The sequence below is a fragment of the Nannospalax galili genome, unplaced genomic scaffold (assembly GCF_000622305.1).
Source record: "Nannospalax galili isolate Female #2095 unplaced genomic scaffold, S.galili_v1.0 scaffold312, whole genome shotgun sequence".
Classification (NCBI taxonomy): Eukaryota; Metazoa; Chordata; class Mammalia; order Rodentia; family Spalacidae; genus Nannospalax; species Nannospalax galili.
In genome coordinates, this window is record NW_008335967.1 from 5,390,129 (window position 1) to 5,405,484 (window position 15,356).

Here is a 15,356-nt window from a genome sequence, read left to right on the forward strand (position 1 = left end):
AAACCTTTTCCAAAAAAAAAACAAAAAAAAAAAAAAAAAAAGAAAAAGAAAGAAAGAAAGGAAAAAAAGCATTCCAACCTTGTAGGTCAAATCCTGCCTCAAAACTAGTTACAAACAGCTGACTTTAGATCTAAGAGAATATGCATAGCATTCAGGAAGCAGAAGTTACAGATGAATCAAGAATTATGCTAATATTTAAAAGGATTAGATTTCTTGTGCCTCTTGGTCTTAAGTTACATTATATATTTAGAACTGTGACCCCAAATTTCTATTTCACAGGCTCTTCAACTATAAAATGGCAAAGTCTAAAAGTCAAAGAAAGCAATTGCCTGACCACCATCCTGGCTGCTAGGCACTGGGTTTTTATGATGTGACAGCAGGAATTTCTCCATAGTCGTGTTACATCCTGGTCACTCTGACTGCATTTGTGCTAATTAATTCATACATAAAAGTGTACATATTTATAAGGTACCTATGCTGAGTTTTATTTTTATTTTTTGATACTTTCATATATGAGTATTGTATTTGCATTATTGCCATCCCTCCCAGTCCCCACTCCCTCCTAATTACTTGTCCCCTTCTTTGATTATTATTGTTACATATACATACATTTATAAATATACATATATATATATAATACATTGAGTCCATTTTGTGGTATTTATGTGCGCCTGTGTTTAAGAATGCCCACTTGTGGGGCTGGAGAGATGGCTCAGTGGTTAAGAGCACTGACTGCTCTTGCAGAGGACCCGGCTTTGATTCCCAACACCCACATGGCAGCTAGGAACCATCCTTAACTTCAGTTCCAGGGGAATCTGAGACCCTCTTCTGACCTCTGCGGCATTGCACGACATGGGTTCACTCACATACATGCAGTCTATTTTTACACATAAAATAAAAATAATAAATAAAAAATATTTTTTTAAAAAAAGAATGCCCGCTTGGGATGAGATAAGGGTCTTAGTCCCTGGAGAACACTGATTCTCCCTCTCTCACTGCATCCACTAATTGCCTGTAGCGCTTCATCTTGAGATGGGATCCTGTGACATATCCCCCATCCACCTTGGCATGTCAACTGGTTTTGTCATTATACAGACCTTGTTAGATTTCATTGGTGAGGTTTCCCTATCATCCCTAGTATGTCTAGAATGCCTTAAGTAGCAGCAGATGACTTGTCTCTTTGGCCCTTACATTCTTTCTGCCTCCTCTTCTGTGATATTCTCTGAGCCTTAGGTGTCAATGTATTAGTTAGGGCTGGGCACCTCACAGTCACTTGTTCTTTGCATTTGTCCAGTTGTGAAACTTTATAATAATTACCATCTGTTGCAAAAAGAAGCTTCTTTGATGAGTGGTGAGAGTTACATTTATATCTAAGGATTTAGAGTCTTTTTTAAATGGCTGTTTAGAACATCAACAAATTGCCACTAAAGAGATGATAGTTCTGAAAGCCCAAGGTTATTCTTAAATGGACAGCAACTTTCCCTGAAAAGAAATACTAGCTCGCTGGTATTAAAAATCCACCCACCAAAATATGTTATCCTTACTGGTGCTTTCAGTTTTCAGTGAGATAATTCTGGTCCAGACTGTTGGTCTGGATAAATCTGTCAAGAAAAAATATTATCGATTATACATGTGTAATTGTGGAAGAGGTAAGCACTTCTGCACTGTGCACATAACCCAGACAAATCACTTTGTCTCAGCACTGTTTGTCTATGCAAAATTATTTATGCAGGCTGTTATTAAGCAATCTAGAATGTCATTTTTTAATACTAAGCACCAGATACCACATAGCCTACTGAACTGATTATTCATGTGTAGCTTTCATATTGTGACTCATCTGGAAAATTTTTTTGCCTAATTTATCAGTTGTGGAAAGTTGTGGCAATATCAATATTCTAGAATTTTTAAGTTAAGCAATGAAAACATCAAGTTCATATCCAAAGTGAAAACAGTGAATCCTATTTTGAAACTAATTTTTAAAATAGGAAAGACATAATTAACCATAAAAAAGAAAACAGAATCAAGCAATTGCATACAAATTATCCTATTTTCCCCACTTATTGTTAAAATTAATTCTTCAAGAATTTCATACATTGTCTTTTGAGCATATTCACTCCTGTCCCCTAACCCCTCCCAGGTCTACCCCATCTCCTTCCTTACCCACCTAAATTTGTGTTCTCTTTTTCAAAAGCCATCAAGTTCAGTTTTTGCTGCCCATATACTCTTGAGTGTGTGACCATCCACTAGAGTATCGTCAATCTACCCCGGGCTACATTCTTTTTAAAAAATATGTATTTTATTTATTTTATTTTATTTGTATGAGTGTATTGTCTGCATGTGTGTAAGTGTACCAGTGGCATGCACTACCTGTGGAGGTCAGAAGAGGGTCTCGAATCCCCTGGAACTGGAGTTAAGGATGGTTGTTAGCTGCCATGTGGGTACTGGGAATCAAACCTGGGTCCTCTGGAAGAACAGCCAGAGCTCTTAACCACTGAGCCATTACTCCAGTCCCAACTACACTCTTTTTAAAATTTTTATTTTTATTTTATGTGTATGAGTGTTTTGCCTGCATGTATGCAAGTGTACCACATTACATGAAATACCTGTTGAGGTCAGAAGAGAGTACTAGTTCCGGAACTGGAGTTACAGGCAGCTATTAGTTGCCCTGTGGGTGCTGGGAACTGAACCCAAGTTCTCTACAAGAGCAGCCAATGCTCTTAACCACTGAGCCATTTCTCCAGCCCAGAGGTTTCTTAAAGAAACTGACTTAACCTCTTGCCTTAAGAAAGAACCATATCCAAATGATTCCCTTCTGATTCCTCAGCTACTGGGGCAGAAAAACTATGACCATTGATAACAAACTTTTGAATGACTTAGGATGGGGAGAGATGAAAATGGGAGTCATAATTACAAATAAAACTAGAATAAATTACCTGGGCTGGCTTATTTGGAAGCCTGGTGCCAAAGTGCATTGTGTGGGTCACTTTAAGTGGAGTCTAGAACGCTATAGTTCTCCTATACTCTCAAGAATTCAGAACAGTGGTAGCCTTTCACCATCAGCAAGACCACATGACCACAGACAGGCCAAGTGTACAGAGAAGGAAAAAAAATATTGTCTACAAACCATATGTTTTATTTCAATTTACGTTGGATCAGAGAGGCAGAATAGTAAGACTGGGAAGAAAATGAAATCTGCAACCAGATATGTGAGTTTAGATCTCAGCTTATGTCAGCTTATGTGCACTCATGTGCCTTAATATTTGGGGCATGAGATAACTTTTCTGTGCCTTCATTTCCTCATCTTTAGAACGAGGATAATAGCAATGTCTGCCTGTGTTGTAATTAAGTTGGTGCCTCTCACTTGAAAACCACCCTTCTTTTACTTTAATTTTTAATGCCGGAGCTGGGACAAGAAGCCACATTTCTGCTTTCCCGCCTGCCTCCTGATAGGTTGTGCCAATGGAGCTTGAGACAGGGAGCCCTTTAGAAGGCCAGGGAGGAAAGGACTTCGTGATAGTCCCGTCACACCCCAGCCTCTTTTCTCCATCCATCAGTGGCAGTTAGTCCCATGGTAGCATCTGATTTCCATTCACAGTTCTTCAGCATTTTCAGAAGCAGCCTCACTGCACACCTGAGACACCAGCAGTAGCTGGGCAGCTACCAGTCTTCGCCGGGCTAAAAGTCTCCAAAAGTCTAAGTGTTATCATTTCAGCCCCTCCCCTTGTTTGTTCTTCCATTCTTAGAAATGTTACACTTCCTTCAAGCAGTAACTTCCCTCCTTTCAATTTTCCAGAAGGTGATTAACTTGTACATCAGCATGTTAATACTTCTTCATTTTAAACCCTCCTCAGTTAAAGAACTGATAAAAAATATAGGCACAACTTATGAGAAAACATTTGTGAATTATATTTTTGATAAAAGACTTTTATCCAGAATATATATATTTTTAAAAACCCTTACAACACGATAAGGCAAATAGTTAGCAAATTACTTGAATTTATGTATAGGACATATGAGTAGCTGATAAGCATATAAAATGTGCTCAGTATCATTATTAATTTTGGATTCACAAATTAGAACAAAAATGACATAGCACTATGTACCTACTAGTATGGTTATAACTAAAATGATGGGCAATGCCATATGTGGATGAGGATATGAAGAAAGTGGCGCTCTGGAAATTAGTCTGGCAATTTCTTTGAAAGTTAAAAATAAACTTACCATGCAACTCAGTCTTAAAAATCTATCCCAAAGAAGTGAGAAACATACATTCACCTAATATTGGTAGAAGCCCAAACTGGGAAAATTTTCATGCCAATGAGCTGAGGTATTCATAAACAAACTGTGGCGTATCTATATGATAAAGTTCTATTCAGGAATGAGAATAAATGAACTTACGTTTCACATAGTAACACATGATACTAAAAGCATTATGTTAATGAAAGATGCCAAGTGCAAAAGGTCATATGTTGTTGATTACATTTTTATGAACTTCCTAGAAAATGGAAATTTGTAGAAATATGAAGCAGATCAGTGGTTGCCAAAGCTAAGGGTGAAGTGACTAATGACTACAGAGAGAGAGGGCTGAGGGAGTTACTGATATTATGCAAATTATACTTGATGTGGTTTTTGTCCCCTGCATAGACCCTGACTGACACATCTCTCGTAGGGCTGCTATGAATATAGAAGAATTTAATAAATAGAATGTGTGTGGAACAGTGCCGGCATTTAGGAAGTGCTACATGTGTTATCATTACTATTACTCTGTACTATCATAAATTAAAGGTTATAAATATGGAAAACTTGGTACAATAGTTTTTACATCATATGTATTTAAAAATTAGTACTGATGCAGAACCAACTGGCCAGGAACTTGTAGGAGGCCAGTACAGAGGTGTAAACACCATAGCTCTATGCAGCATGGGAACCATAGAACTGTTGTTCTGTAGAAATGCAAAAAAAAAAAAGAGAACATTCTCTCATGTGCACACATCTGCACACACATGTGCATACATGTTTGGAAATCAGACAGACATTCTGGGACTAGAAGTTAGGGACAGAAAGAGAAGAAAGATTTAGGCAAAGTCAGGAACAAAGAAATGAGTTAATAAATACCAATGAACATAAAGAAACACATTAAAGAAAACCAGGGAAGTAGGTCCCCTACCTACATCAAGTACCAAATTCAGGTGGTAGGTGTTTACCTGTACATTGCCTTGACCAAGGTCCTGGAGTTTCTTGCTGAGCTAAAATCAGTACTGAAAGTCCCAAACTGAACTTTGCAGGTCCTCTCTTTCCTTTCTCCCTCACTCCTCCTTCAAAAAGGTTTGTTAAGACGGTTGGATCTCATGGAAATGTTCTTATCAGGATTACAACAAGAACAAAGAAAGGCAAGGCAGAGATGTTTAGCCATAAGGGATGTGTTATTCAAAGCCAAGCTGTCCTGCTGGGAAAATGAAGTACAGGATCTATAGCAAGGCTGCCTGGAGGCTCAATTAGGAGCCCTCCTGCATTCCCAATGCACCTATCAAGTCTAAACCACAAATCCCACTGCTAATGCTTTTACACCTTTACTCAATATTGCTCTCTATGGATAAACAATACAACGAGAGTACCGAGTGCTCAGTGAGAGAATACCCAAGTTCATGAGCAAGAAATGACAGCCAAAATAATTACACAGGAAAATTTCTAGTGCTCCTAGTTAAAAGTTTAAAGCTCAGAAATACAGGGGGTAAGACTGGGGAAAATAGATAATTTCAGGAAATGAACCAATACAGAGATCTTATTTTCTCCTTGTGTCTTCAGAGGAAACCAAAAAAATATTGTGCGATACTTCTCCCTTCTTAACAGCCACTTTCATCTGCAAGTCATAACAACTCAAAATTTTATTTGCTTGGGCACTCAAAAACACAACAAAATAACCAAATCACACACAGTTTTCCCACCTATTACTACTTGAATGGCTCCAGAATTTCCAAGTTAGAAAACACAACCATTATGCTGATAATTTTCAGGTCTATTCTTGGCAATGACAATCACCAGGAAGATCGCATTCTCCCATCTCACCTGCTTAGCATTCAATAAACCATACCCCAAAGCTGTATTAACCCATTTTATTTAAATCAACATCAATACCAGGTAATAGTTAAAGTTGAATCTTAATTGTTTGTACACATAGCATACTAATTTTCTAATTCAATATACCAATTTTCTAATTTGGATATAAGAGATTTAAAAGGAGATACTCATTTTGGTTATACATTAAACAGAATTTCTGAATCTCAATCTGGAAACACAAGGTTTACATTGATATTTGTGGTCCATAAGGCTTTCAGAACTCATTCTGAATGGTTCTCTCTGATGATCAAAGATGTTATTCATAAGAATTCAGTACAGGTAGAAACTTAATAAAACTTCTAAAAAACGAACAATGTCTCTCTTGTAATTAAGTTTTATTCCCCCAAATCTGGCTAAATCCATTCCAGTATCATTAATCCACAAACTTCCAAAACAACTTCTCTGCATAAGTATAGAGCAAGAGGATCCCATGCAGCCCCAAATGCAAGATGCCTAGGAAACATGCTTCAGGATATTAATAAGTAAGTTATGATGTTTTATTATAAATATGAAATCAACAACCATGCATGCTGACGAAATAAACAACAATAACAAAAAACCTACTGTCAGCAGTTCAGGATGATTGATTTATTTGTGTTTTTTTTTCCTGGATATCTTTCAAAATTCAGCAATCCATAATTGGGCCACCCCATCTCTAATACAAATTAACTGGGTTATCATTTCTGTTTCATTACTTCTATATTGTATTTAGTCTCTGGAAATGACCATTAAGAATACAGCCAAAGTCATGACCTTAAGATATTTCAGATAAGCAAGCAGGAGAATATAATTCTGCATTAAGATGATGGCAGAAAAAAACCCAAGAGTCTCTGCCTATAGAAGTAGGAGCACAGCTGGCTGTCACTTGGGATATTACCCCTTATTTGTGGAATCAGTCATGGAGAGATGAAGGGAAAGCCCTTAATGGGGTGCCAGGCAAAATAAACTAGGTTACCTCCTGCTCCTTTCTGAGTGTGCTTCCTGACTTTGTCCTTTGCCATCATCCTTTTTACTATTCAGCTTTGTTTACCAGATTCATGGATTATCCACTGTGTCTGACACCATGTGACATCTAGAAGGCTAAAATGAAGGAACCCTTGGCCAAGTCCTTAAGGAGCCACAGCCTAGCCTACCCGAGTACTCCACTCTTTTTCAGTCCTCTCAAAAAGAGAATGTAATTCCCATTCCATTTCTGCTCACAAGTCTCTGCACTTCATCTTTGCTAAGCACAGTTTTGCCTTCAGTATTCCCTAAGTGCCCCAAACATCCTTTCCTCAGTGTTTCCCACACTCTTGTAGCAAAGGAATCATCTCTGCTCTCTCACTGGGTCTATAGGGAATCTCAAACTCCTCTGTTTCCCTCCCAAGTCAATGTCTGTATCCTCTCTTGGTAACTAGCTCCCTTCATCACCATCCACCTACCAGTTCCAAAGCTTTCCTCCGTTTTCAATACATCCGCCTTCCCTCCCTGCCTTTTCTAGGACTTTCTATTGCTGTGATAAAACATTCCGACCAAAGCCAACTTGAGGAAGAAAGGGCTGTGAGGCGTCCATGTTTTGATTATGGTTCATCATGGAAGGGAAGCCAGACAGGAACTCAGGGCAGGAACCTGGAGACAGAAACTGAAGCAGAGACCATGAAGGAACACTGCTAACTGGCTTACTCCTCTAGCCTGTGCTCAACCTACTTTCTTATACAACTCAGGACCACCAAACTAGAGGTGGCACCACCCATGGTGGGCTGAAGTCTCCCACATCACTCAACAAACAAGAAAATGCCTCACAGACATGCCCACAGGCCAATTCAATGAAGAAAAATTCCCCAACTGACATTCGCTCTTCCCAGGTATGTCAAGTTGACAACCAAAGCTGACCATGACACTGCCATATGTCTAGCAAATTACTAAGCTGCATGATTATTTTCTGTCTTCTTGATGTTACAATACATGCTCCTCCTAATGAGCTTCCAAATCTACGGTAACTCCACCTACAGGGTCCTCATTCCGGTCTGTCTTGGAAGGGAAAGCATCCCCATTTCTTAGGACAATGTCTTTCATGTGACCTCCCCATTTCACTCTCTCTTACCTCTTTCACAATCTTGCTATGTTAGGAATCCTTTCTTTTGTATGTTCTGTGTCTCTTGAAAATGATTCTTTCTTACAGTCCAAATTCTCTGAAGTTTCTTATAGCCTAAAACTGAAATTTCTCTAAGTTGCTACCTCTCTGAACTGAAAAAAAATTTGAAACATTTGTTATTTTTAGATCTTCTATCTTATCTTACAGATGAAGAAAGTGAAGTTAAAGGACATGCCTCATTGTTGTGATAGGTTCATGCTAGAGTAGACAATCACAGGAAGCAGTAGACTTTCACCAGAACAATGCCCCACCTCCTAATAACCTGTCCTCTCCTGATCACACTATTCCATTCTCCATCCCTGGGATTTACCCTTGAAAAAGGGCAGAATTCTGGTAGATTATCAGAGTTCTTGGAACTTAGCCTTATGAACAAGGCTAAACAGACATGAAAATCTACTACCAGCTTTGTTGTTATTTGATCATAACCATTTTTCTTCTCACGGTACCAGTTTGAAACATGTGTGATAACAGTTAATGTTCCTTTTACATTTACTCTTGGTTGTGTTTTCACCTCACAGAGAAAATATAACATACAAAAAAAGAAGTTGCAAGGCCATATGCTGCAAAAGACAACTGTTCATAAGCATGTTTCCTCACCACCATGCTGTTAATATTATCAGACTGTGCCTATAGCCAAAAGATCTTATGCTTTCAAGATGAACTCTTAGGGTAATAATTGTGTGTTTGTTTGCTCGGTCTCATACTATACAGGGAATGGCTGAATTTCAAGATTAACTTTGGGTGGCTGATTATCAGGTGGGCATTTCTAGAAAGCACTCTCCTTGTTTTTCAAAATTTCAATTTAATTTAATTCATTTCTAATTTTAAAATCCAAGAAGCTACAATGGAAGCACTTGACTACTATAATTTTCATGAGGACACCCAGGAAAGCCACTATTTCAATTAAATATAATTTAAGCCATGATGATATACCTAACAACTTAAATTTGTTAACCTAGTAATAAGAAAAGGAGGTGGCTTATAAAAATGAACTACATCAAACCTACTCTGAAAGATCCTATTACTGTTCAACAACATTCAGTGTCCTTCCTGCTTTTGCAATGCAATGTAAACAGAAATATCAAGTTACCCATGGATGAAGGCATCATTGGGTCCTCTTTTCTCTATCATATCAAGCAACAATAGCACGGTTTGGATTGAGGTGACTGAAGTGCTCATTTTAAAGGCCATGTGAATTCAAAGTTGGCCCTTGCAAGCTTGCCTTAACCTGGAGCCAGATGCCATCAGATCCCCTCAGTCTATACTCTCAGGTGAGAATCATAACAATAAAGAGCCGACTTATCACCCACATGCTTATCTAAGGAGAGAAGTAAATGGTGATTAAACCACAAAGCTCCAAGGGTTACTTGTTACTGAAGCAAAACTTTACAACATTCACCCTCATCCCAACATTAAAAATCAGTAGTAATTAAAAAATGTAAAACAGCCAGCTGAGGAAAAAACCACTACATCCTTGCATAGGATGAGGAAGCAGCAGTGGTTTGCTGCAAGGGAAACCCACACCTGTATAGTAGAATCAACATGAAGGAACTGACATTATATAACTTATACCAACACCCCCAATTTCCTGTGTGTACCATGTGACTAAAAATATGTGTCTTGGGTGTTCGAGAGATGGTGCACTGGTTAGGAGCACTGGTTGTTCTTGCAGAGGACCCAGCTTCAATTCCCACTACCCACATGGTGGCTAACAACCATCTGTAACTCCAGTTCCAGGGGATCCAACACCCTCTTCTGACTACTATGGGCATTGTATAACACAGGTATACTTATATGCAGAAATACACTCATACACATAACGTAATAATAATAAATAAATTTTTTAAAAAGAAAGAAAAAATATGAATCTTGATTGCTTCGGAATTAAGTAGAACTTAGGTAGAACTTCTGGCAAAATGCGTGATGCAAGATCTGTCAATGGCTACTTTTGTTAAAGGGTGAGTTAATGAATTCTAGCCTCTGTAGCAAAAGCAATCAGAAGCTTATCCCACATAGTACTTCATAAGATTCCCAGAAGGTGGAGCCTGACTTGTAGACAGGTTGTTTGCTTCTGGTTCTGAGGCATGTCTCCCAAATAAACTAAAAACCTAAGTCTTTATCTCAGCATATGCTCTGAAAGGAACCCACACAGAGCCCAAGCACTTACCTAGAAAGCATATTTGGTGGGGCAGAGGCCAAATAAGTCCCAGAGAACCTAGCTGACGGCCCATTTGTACGATATAAGGCTAACCCTTTAAAAGGTGGGGGAGGTCCCAAAATGATTTCTGATCAATAATCACATTTATTCTTGGAGGATTGAATCTTACTTATATAATATCAGGAAAGAAGGAAAAAAAATGTCTTCTTAAAAATGCAGGCTGTTCTCCCAACTAAAAAAAGTCCAGGCCCAGATAGGCTTACAGCAGAATTCTACCAAACATTTAAAGAAGACCTGCAACCAATACTACTTAAATTATTCAAAATGGTAGAAACAGAGGGAGAACTCCAAATTCCTTCTATGAAGTCAGCATCACTCTAATACCCAAACTGGGTAAAGACACAACCAGAAGAGAAAACTATAGACCCGTATCCTTAATGAACTTAGATGCAAAAATTCTCAACAAAATACCTGCAAACCACATACAGTTGTATATCAGAAGAATCATTTACCATTATCAAGTAGGCTTTATTCCAGAGACACAGGGATGGTTCAATATTTGCAAGTCAATAAACATCATTAACCATATAAATGGACTCAAAGACAAAAACCACATCGTCATCTCAATAGATGCAGAAAAGGCTTTTGACAAAATTCAGCATGCATTTATGTTCAAAGTCCCAGAGGGAATTGGACTGGAGGGAACATACCTCAATTAAAGCTATATACAAAATTGAAGCTATATACAAAAACCCCACAGCTCACATCATTCTAAATGGAGAAAAACCTGAAGCATTCCCATTAAAATCAGGAACCAGACAAGGATGTCCACTATCTCCACTCGTTTTCAACAGAGTGCTTGAAATTCTTGCTAGAGCAATAAGACAGGAGAAGGAAATTAAAGGAGTACTAATTGGAAAAGAAGAAGTCAAGCTATCCCTTTTTGCAGATGATATGATACTATAACTAAGAGATCCCAAAAATTCCACCAGAAAACTCCTGGAATTGATCAACACTTTCAGTATAGTGGCATGTTATAAAATCAATCTACAAAAATCAGTAGCCTTTCTATATACCAGTAACAAGCAATTGGAGAAAGAATACAGGGAAATGATCCCATTCACAATTGCTGCCAAAAAAAAAAAAAATATATATATATCTTGGAATAAATCTGACCAAAGACAACAAAGATCTCTGCAATGAAAATGTTAAATTGTTAAAGACAGAGATTGAGGAAAACACCAGGAAATGGAAGGACCTCCCACACTCATGGATTGGAAGAATCGATATTGTAAAAATGACCATCTTACCAAAAGCAATATATAGGTTCAATGCAATCCCAATCAAAATTCCCATGGCATACTTCACAGAATTAGAAAAAAAAGCATCCTTAAATTCATAGGGAAGTACAGAAGACCCCAGACAGTCAAAACAACACTGAGCACAAAGAGCAATGCTGGGGGGATTACTGTACCAGATCTCAAAGTATACTAAAGAGCTATAGTCATAAAAACGGCATGATACTGGCACAAAAATAGACACATAGATCAATGGAACATCACTGAAGACCCAAACCCAAGTACATGCAATTTGAGCCACCTGATATTTGACAAAAGGGCCAAGAAAACACAATGGAGGAAAGACAGCATCTTCAACAAATGGTTCTGGCAAAACTGGATCTCCACCTATAGAAGAATGAAACTAGATCCTTATCTTTCACCTTGCACAAAAGTCAACTCCAAATGGATCAAAGATCTCAATGTGAAACTGGAAAACCTGAAACTATTAGATGCAAATATTGGCAGTAACATACATGATATAGGTGTAGGAAAGGATTTTCTAAATCAGACAGAAGCTGCCCAGGAATTAAGGTCAGCAATCAACAAGTGGGACCTCGTAAAACTAAAAAGCTTCTGTACAGCAAAAGAAACAATCAAAAAAATGAAGAGAAAACCCACAGAATGGGGAAAAAAATCTTCATCAGTGATACATCTGACAGAGGTTTAACATCCAGAATATATAAAGAACTCAAAAAACAAAGAATCGAGGGACCAAATGACCCAATTAAAAGACGGGCTAAAGATCTAAACAGAGTGTTCTCAGAGGAAGAAATAAAGATGGCTAAGAAACATTTCAAAAAGTGTTCAGCCTCATTAGGAATTAGGAAAATGCAAATTAAAACTACCCTAAGGTATCACCTGACCCCAATCAGACTGGCTAGCATCAAGAGAACAAATAATACCAAATGCTGGCAAGGATGTGAAGAAAGGGGAACGCTCATTCACTGCTGGTGGGATTGCAAACTGGTGCAACCCATATGGAAAACAGTGTGAAGAACTCTTAAAAAACTAAAAATGAACCTACCATATCACATGATTATACCACTCCTTGGCATATACCCAAAGGACTCATCCTATTGTAGAGACACGTGTAGAACCATGTTTGTTGCTGCTCTTTTCACAATAGCTAAGAGATGGAAGCAACCTAAGTGCCCCTCAACTGATGAGTGGTTAAAAAAATGTGATGTATTTACAAATGGAGTACTATTCATCAGTAAAGAAAGATGAAATAAATTTGCAGGTAAATGGATAGATCAAGAAACTGTTATACTAAGTGAAGTAACACAGACTCAGAAAAACAAACGACTTATGTTCTCCCTCATATGTGGATCCTTGCACCAAATCCTTTTAAATTCCATGTCCTTTTATTAAGATGATGCTGTACAGAAGTCTCTTTTGCATGAAATAACTACCATCATAATGACTTCAGCTATGCCTAATCGCTAAACATCATCACAATTGGGCTTGTTGACAGTTGCACTCATTCATTAAAGAAGGGCCAAGCAGGGTCATTGGACCTTCACTGGCTTAACCAGCCACTCTTCACAGCCAACTGTATGTACTTTGGCCCTAATCACACACAGTCTCCTGGATTTGGGGAGGGCTAAAGTATATACTCTGGAGAAGGCTAGGAAGGGAAGGCATGACCCATGTTGGGTAAAGGCTTTCCAGTGTGCATATCCTCAGGTCATACATACATATACCTCAGCAACCCCTCAGTTATCTCAGTAAGTAAGCTCAGTAAATTCATTGATTCCCCATTAAAACTTTAATCAAATATTGGCTTGACACTAGAACCTTAAAAGGGAATAAGCATTGCTTAGGATTCCCAGGAAAAGAATTCTCACAACAGATGGAAAATTTATTTGTTAATGTTATTAAATCTCATAATTATTTAATAAAAAAGAAAATGAGAATGTAAAGGATGTTAAAAGGATATGGGAATGGAGATATTTTCCAAACTAGACAGAAAAAATGAGAAAGTCTAAGCAAGTGATAAAGGTTTGTATAGGTTTGTTATGATATATAAAGGATGAGACAAAAATAATATACACATAATCTTAAAATTTCTAAGGTCATAGTTTACTCAACTAGCTTAACTATCAAAATATATATCTAGTCAAGGTTTATCTGAGAAGGTTTGGTTTTTTTACACAAATTGTATCTATATATCACATGGTAATTAAAAGTACCAGACTGGTGAAACTAACCTTTTTGGATGTTTACTAGCCATACTTTGAGGCCTATACTAATTTGCTCAGAGGGACTTAAAGGTCAGTTTTTGACCCCTCCAAAGTCAACTAAGTTCCAGGAGACCATGGAGCATCCCTCAAAATGTTCTGTAACTGTGGTGAGTCACCTGTCCTCTTGTTCAGGGAGGCCATGGAGACCCCACCAGATGGACTTGAACCAGTATCCAGTCTACAAAGAGGAGGGTCAACTCAGAGGAATCATCTCATCCATGCTTCCACATGAAGCCAGACATGGTCGAGCAGGGCCTTTGACTTATCTTCACATAGATGGAAACTGGTAAAAGAAAGGAGCCAGGAGCTCCAAGCCCATGTGACCCCCCAGGAACAGATCCTCAAATGACCTTAAGTGTAAAAATAAATTGACTTATTTGGGCCAACTGTATGGTCTTAAACACCCAAAAGGAATATATAACCAAAGAGTAAAGTCATCAGAATATTTCTTTAAGAGTTCAAGGGACTATACTTCCCAGACATTAGGCTTAAGTCTTTATAAAAAGATAAACAATGATTTCTCATTTATTCTGTTCCTAACCAGAAAGTGCTGCTCAGATGTAACTTCAAATCTTGGTCTCCAGTTCTGTAGTGCCCACCTGGTGCCCACCCGTAGCTAAAGGAGACAACCCACTATTGTTCTAAAATGATGGTTAAATTTGTTTTCTTCCTCTATCTAAAAGCCTTTGAGAGGGAACTGACACTAATTCTAACTACTCCAAAAGCTATCAGAATACCTGAAAGCAAATCCTGAATCCATCACTCTCGAGTCCAGTCTTGGCAGACAAAAGAAAACTTAGGAAGAACCCAATAGAGGGATGCTTTTGGACACCCTTGTCAAAAAAATTCCAGTGGACTCTCATATGAACATTTGAAAATTGTCCTGTTCTGACTGTTTCCTAGTTCCCTGTCTAGAACTTGTAATGAAAATTACTCTTGCTTTTACTTCTCCTTCACATCTCCTATTCACAATTCAAGGACTTTCTTTTCCCCTTAGAAGATAAGAGTTATGGAATTTGGGAGTCTTTTAGATAGACCCACTGAAGGGGTATTTCCATTGCCTCACCCTGCATCCCTGTTCAGCATGGAAGAAGCCAGAGCAGTCTGAGTCCTGATTCCCTATCCACAAGTTGGGTAACCTCTTCAGAGGATGATGTGAGAATAATAGGAGGTAGAAATTGGCTAGACGATTAAGGTTAAAAGACCCCCCCACACACACACACCAAAAAAGTAGCCAGTTTCTTGGCTAAAACTCACAATGTCCTTGGGCGTCTTAGCAACATACTCCATTTCAAAGGCCGAAAATGTTCAAAAGTATTTGGGAGCTTTTATCTAATCCCTAAAAGATTTTAGGATTACCTCTT

General features: G+C 38.2%; 1 protein-coding gene across 2 annotated transcripts in view; it reads right to left on the minus strand.

Moving 5' to 3' along the window:
* The window catches only part of Lhfpl3 (LHFPL tetraspan subfamily member 3), a 641,410-nt gene that overhangs the window by 589,987 nt on the left and 36,067 nt on the right, over positions 1–15,356 (minus strand). The window lies entirely within an intron of this gene.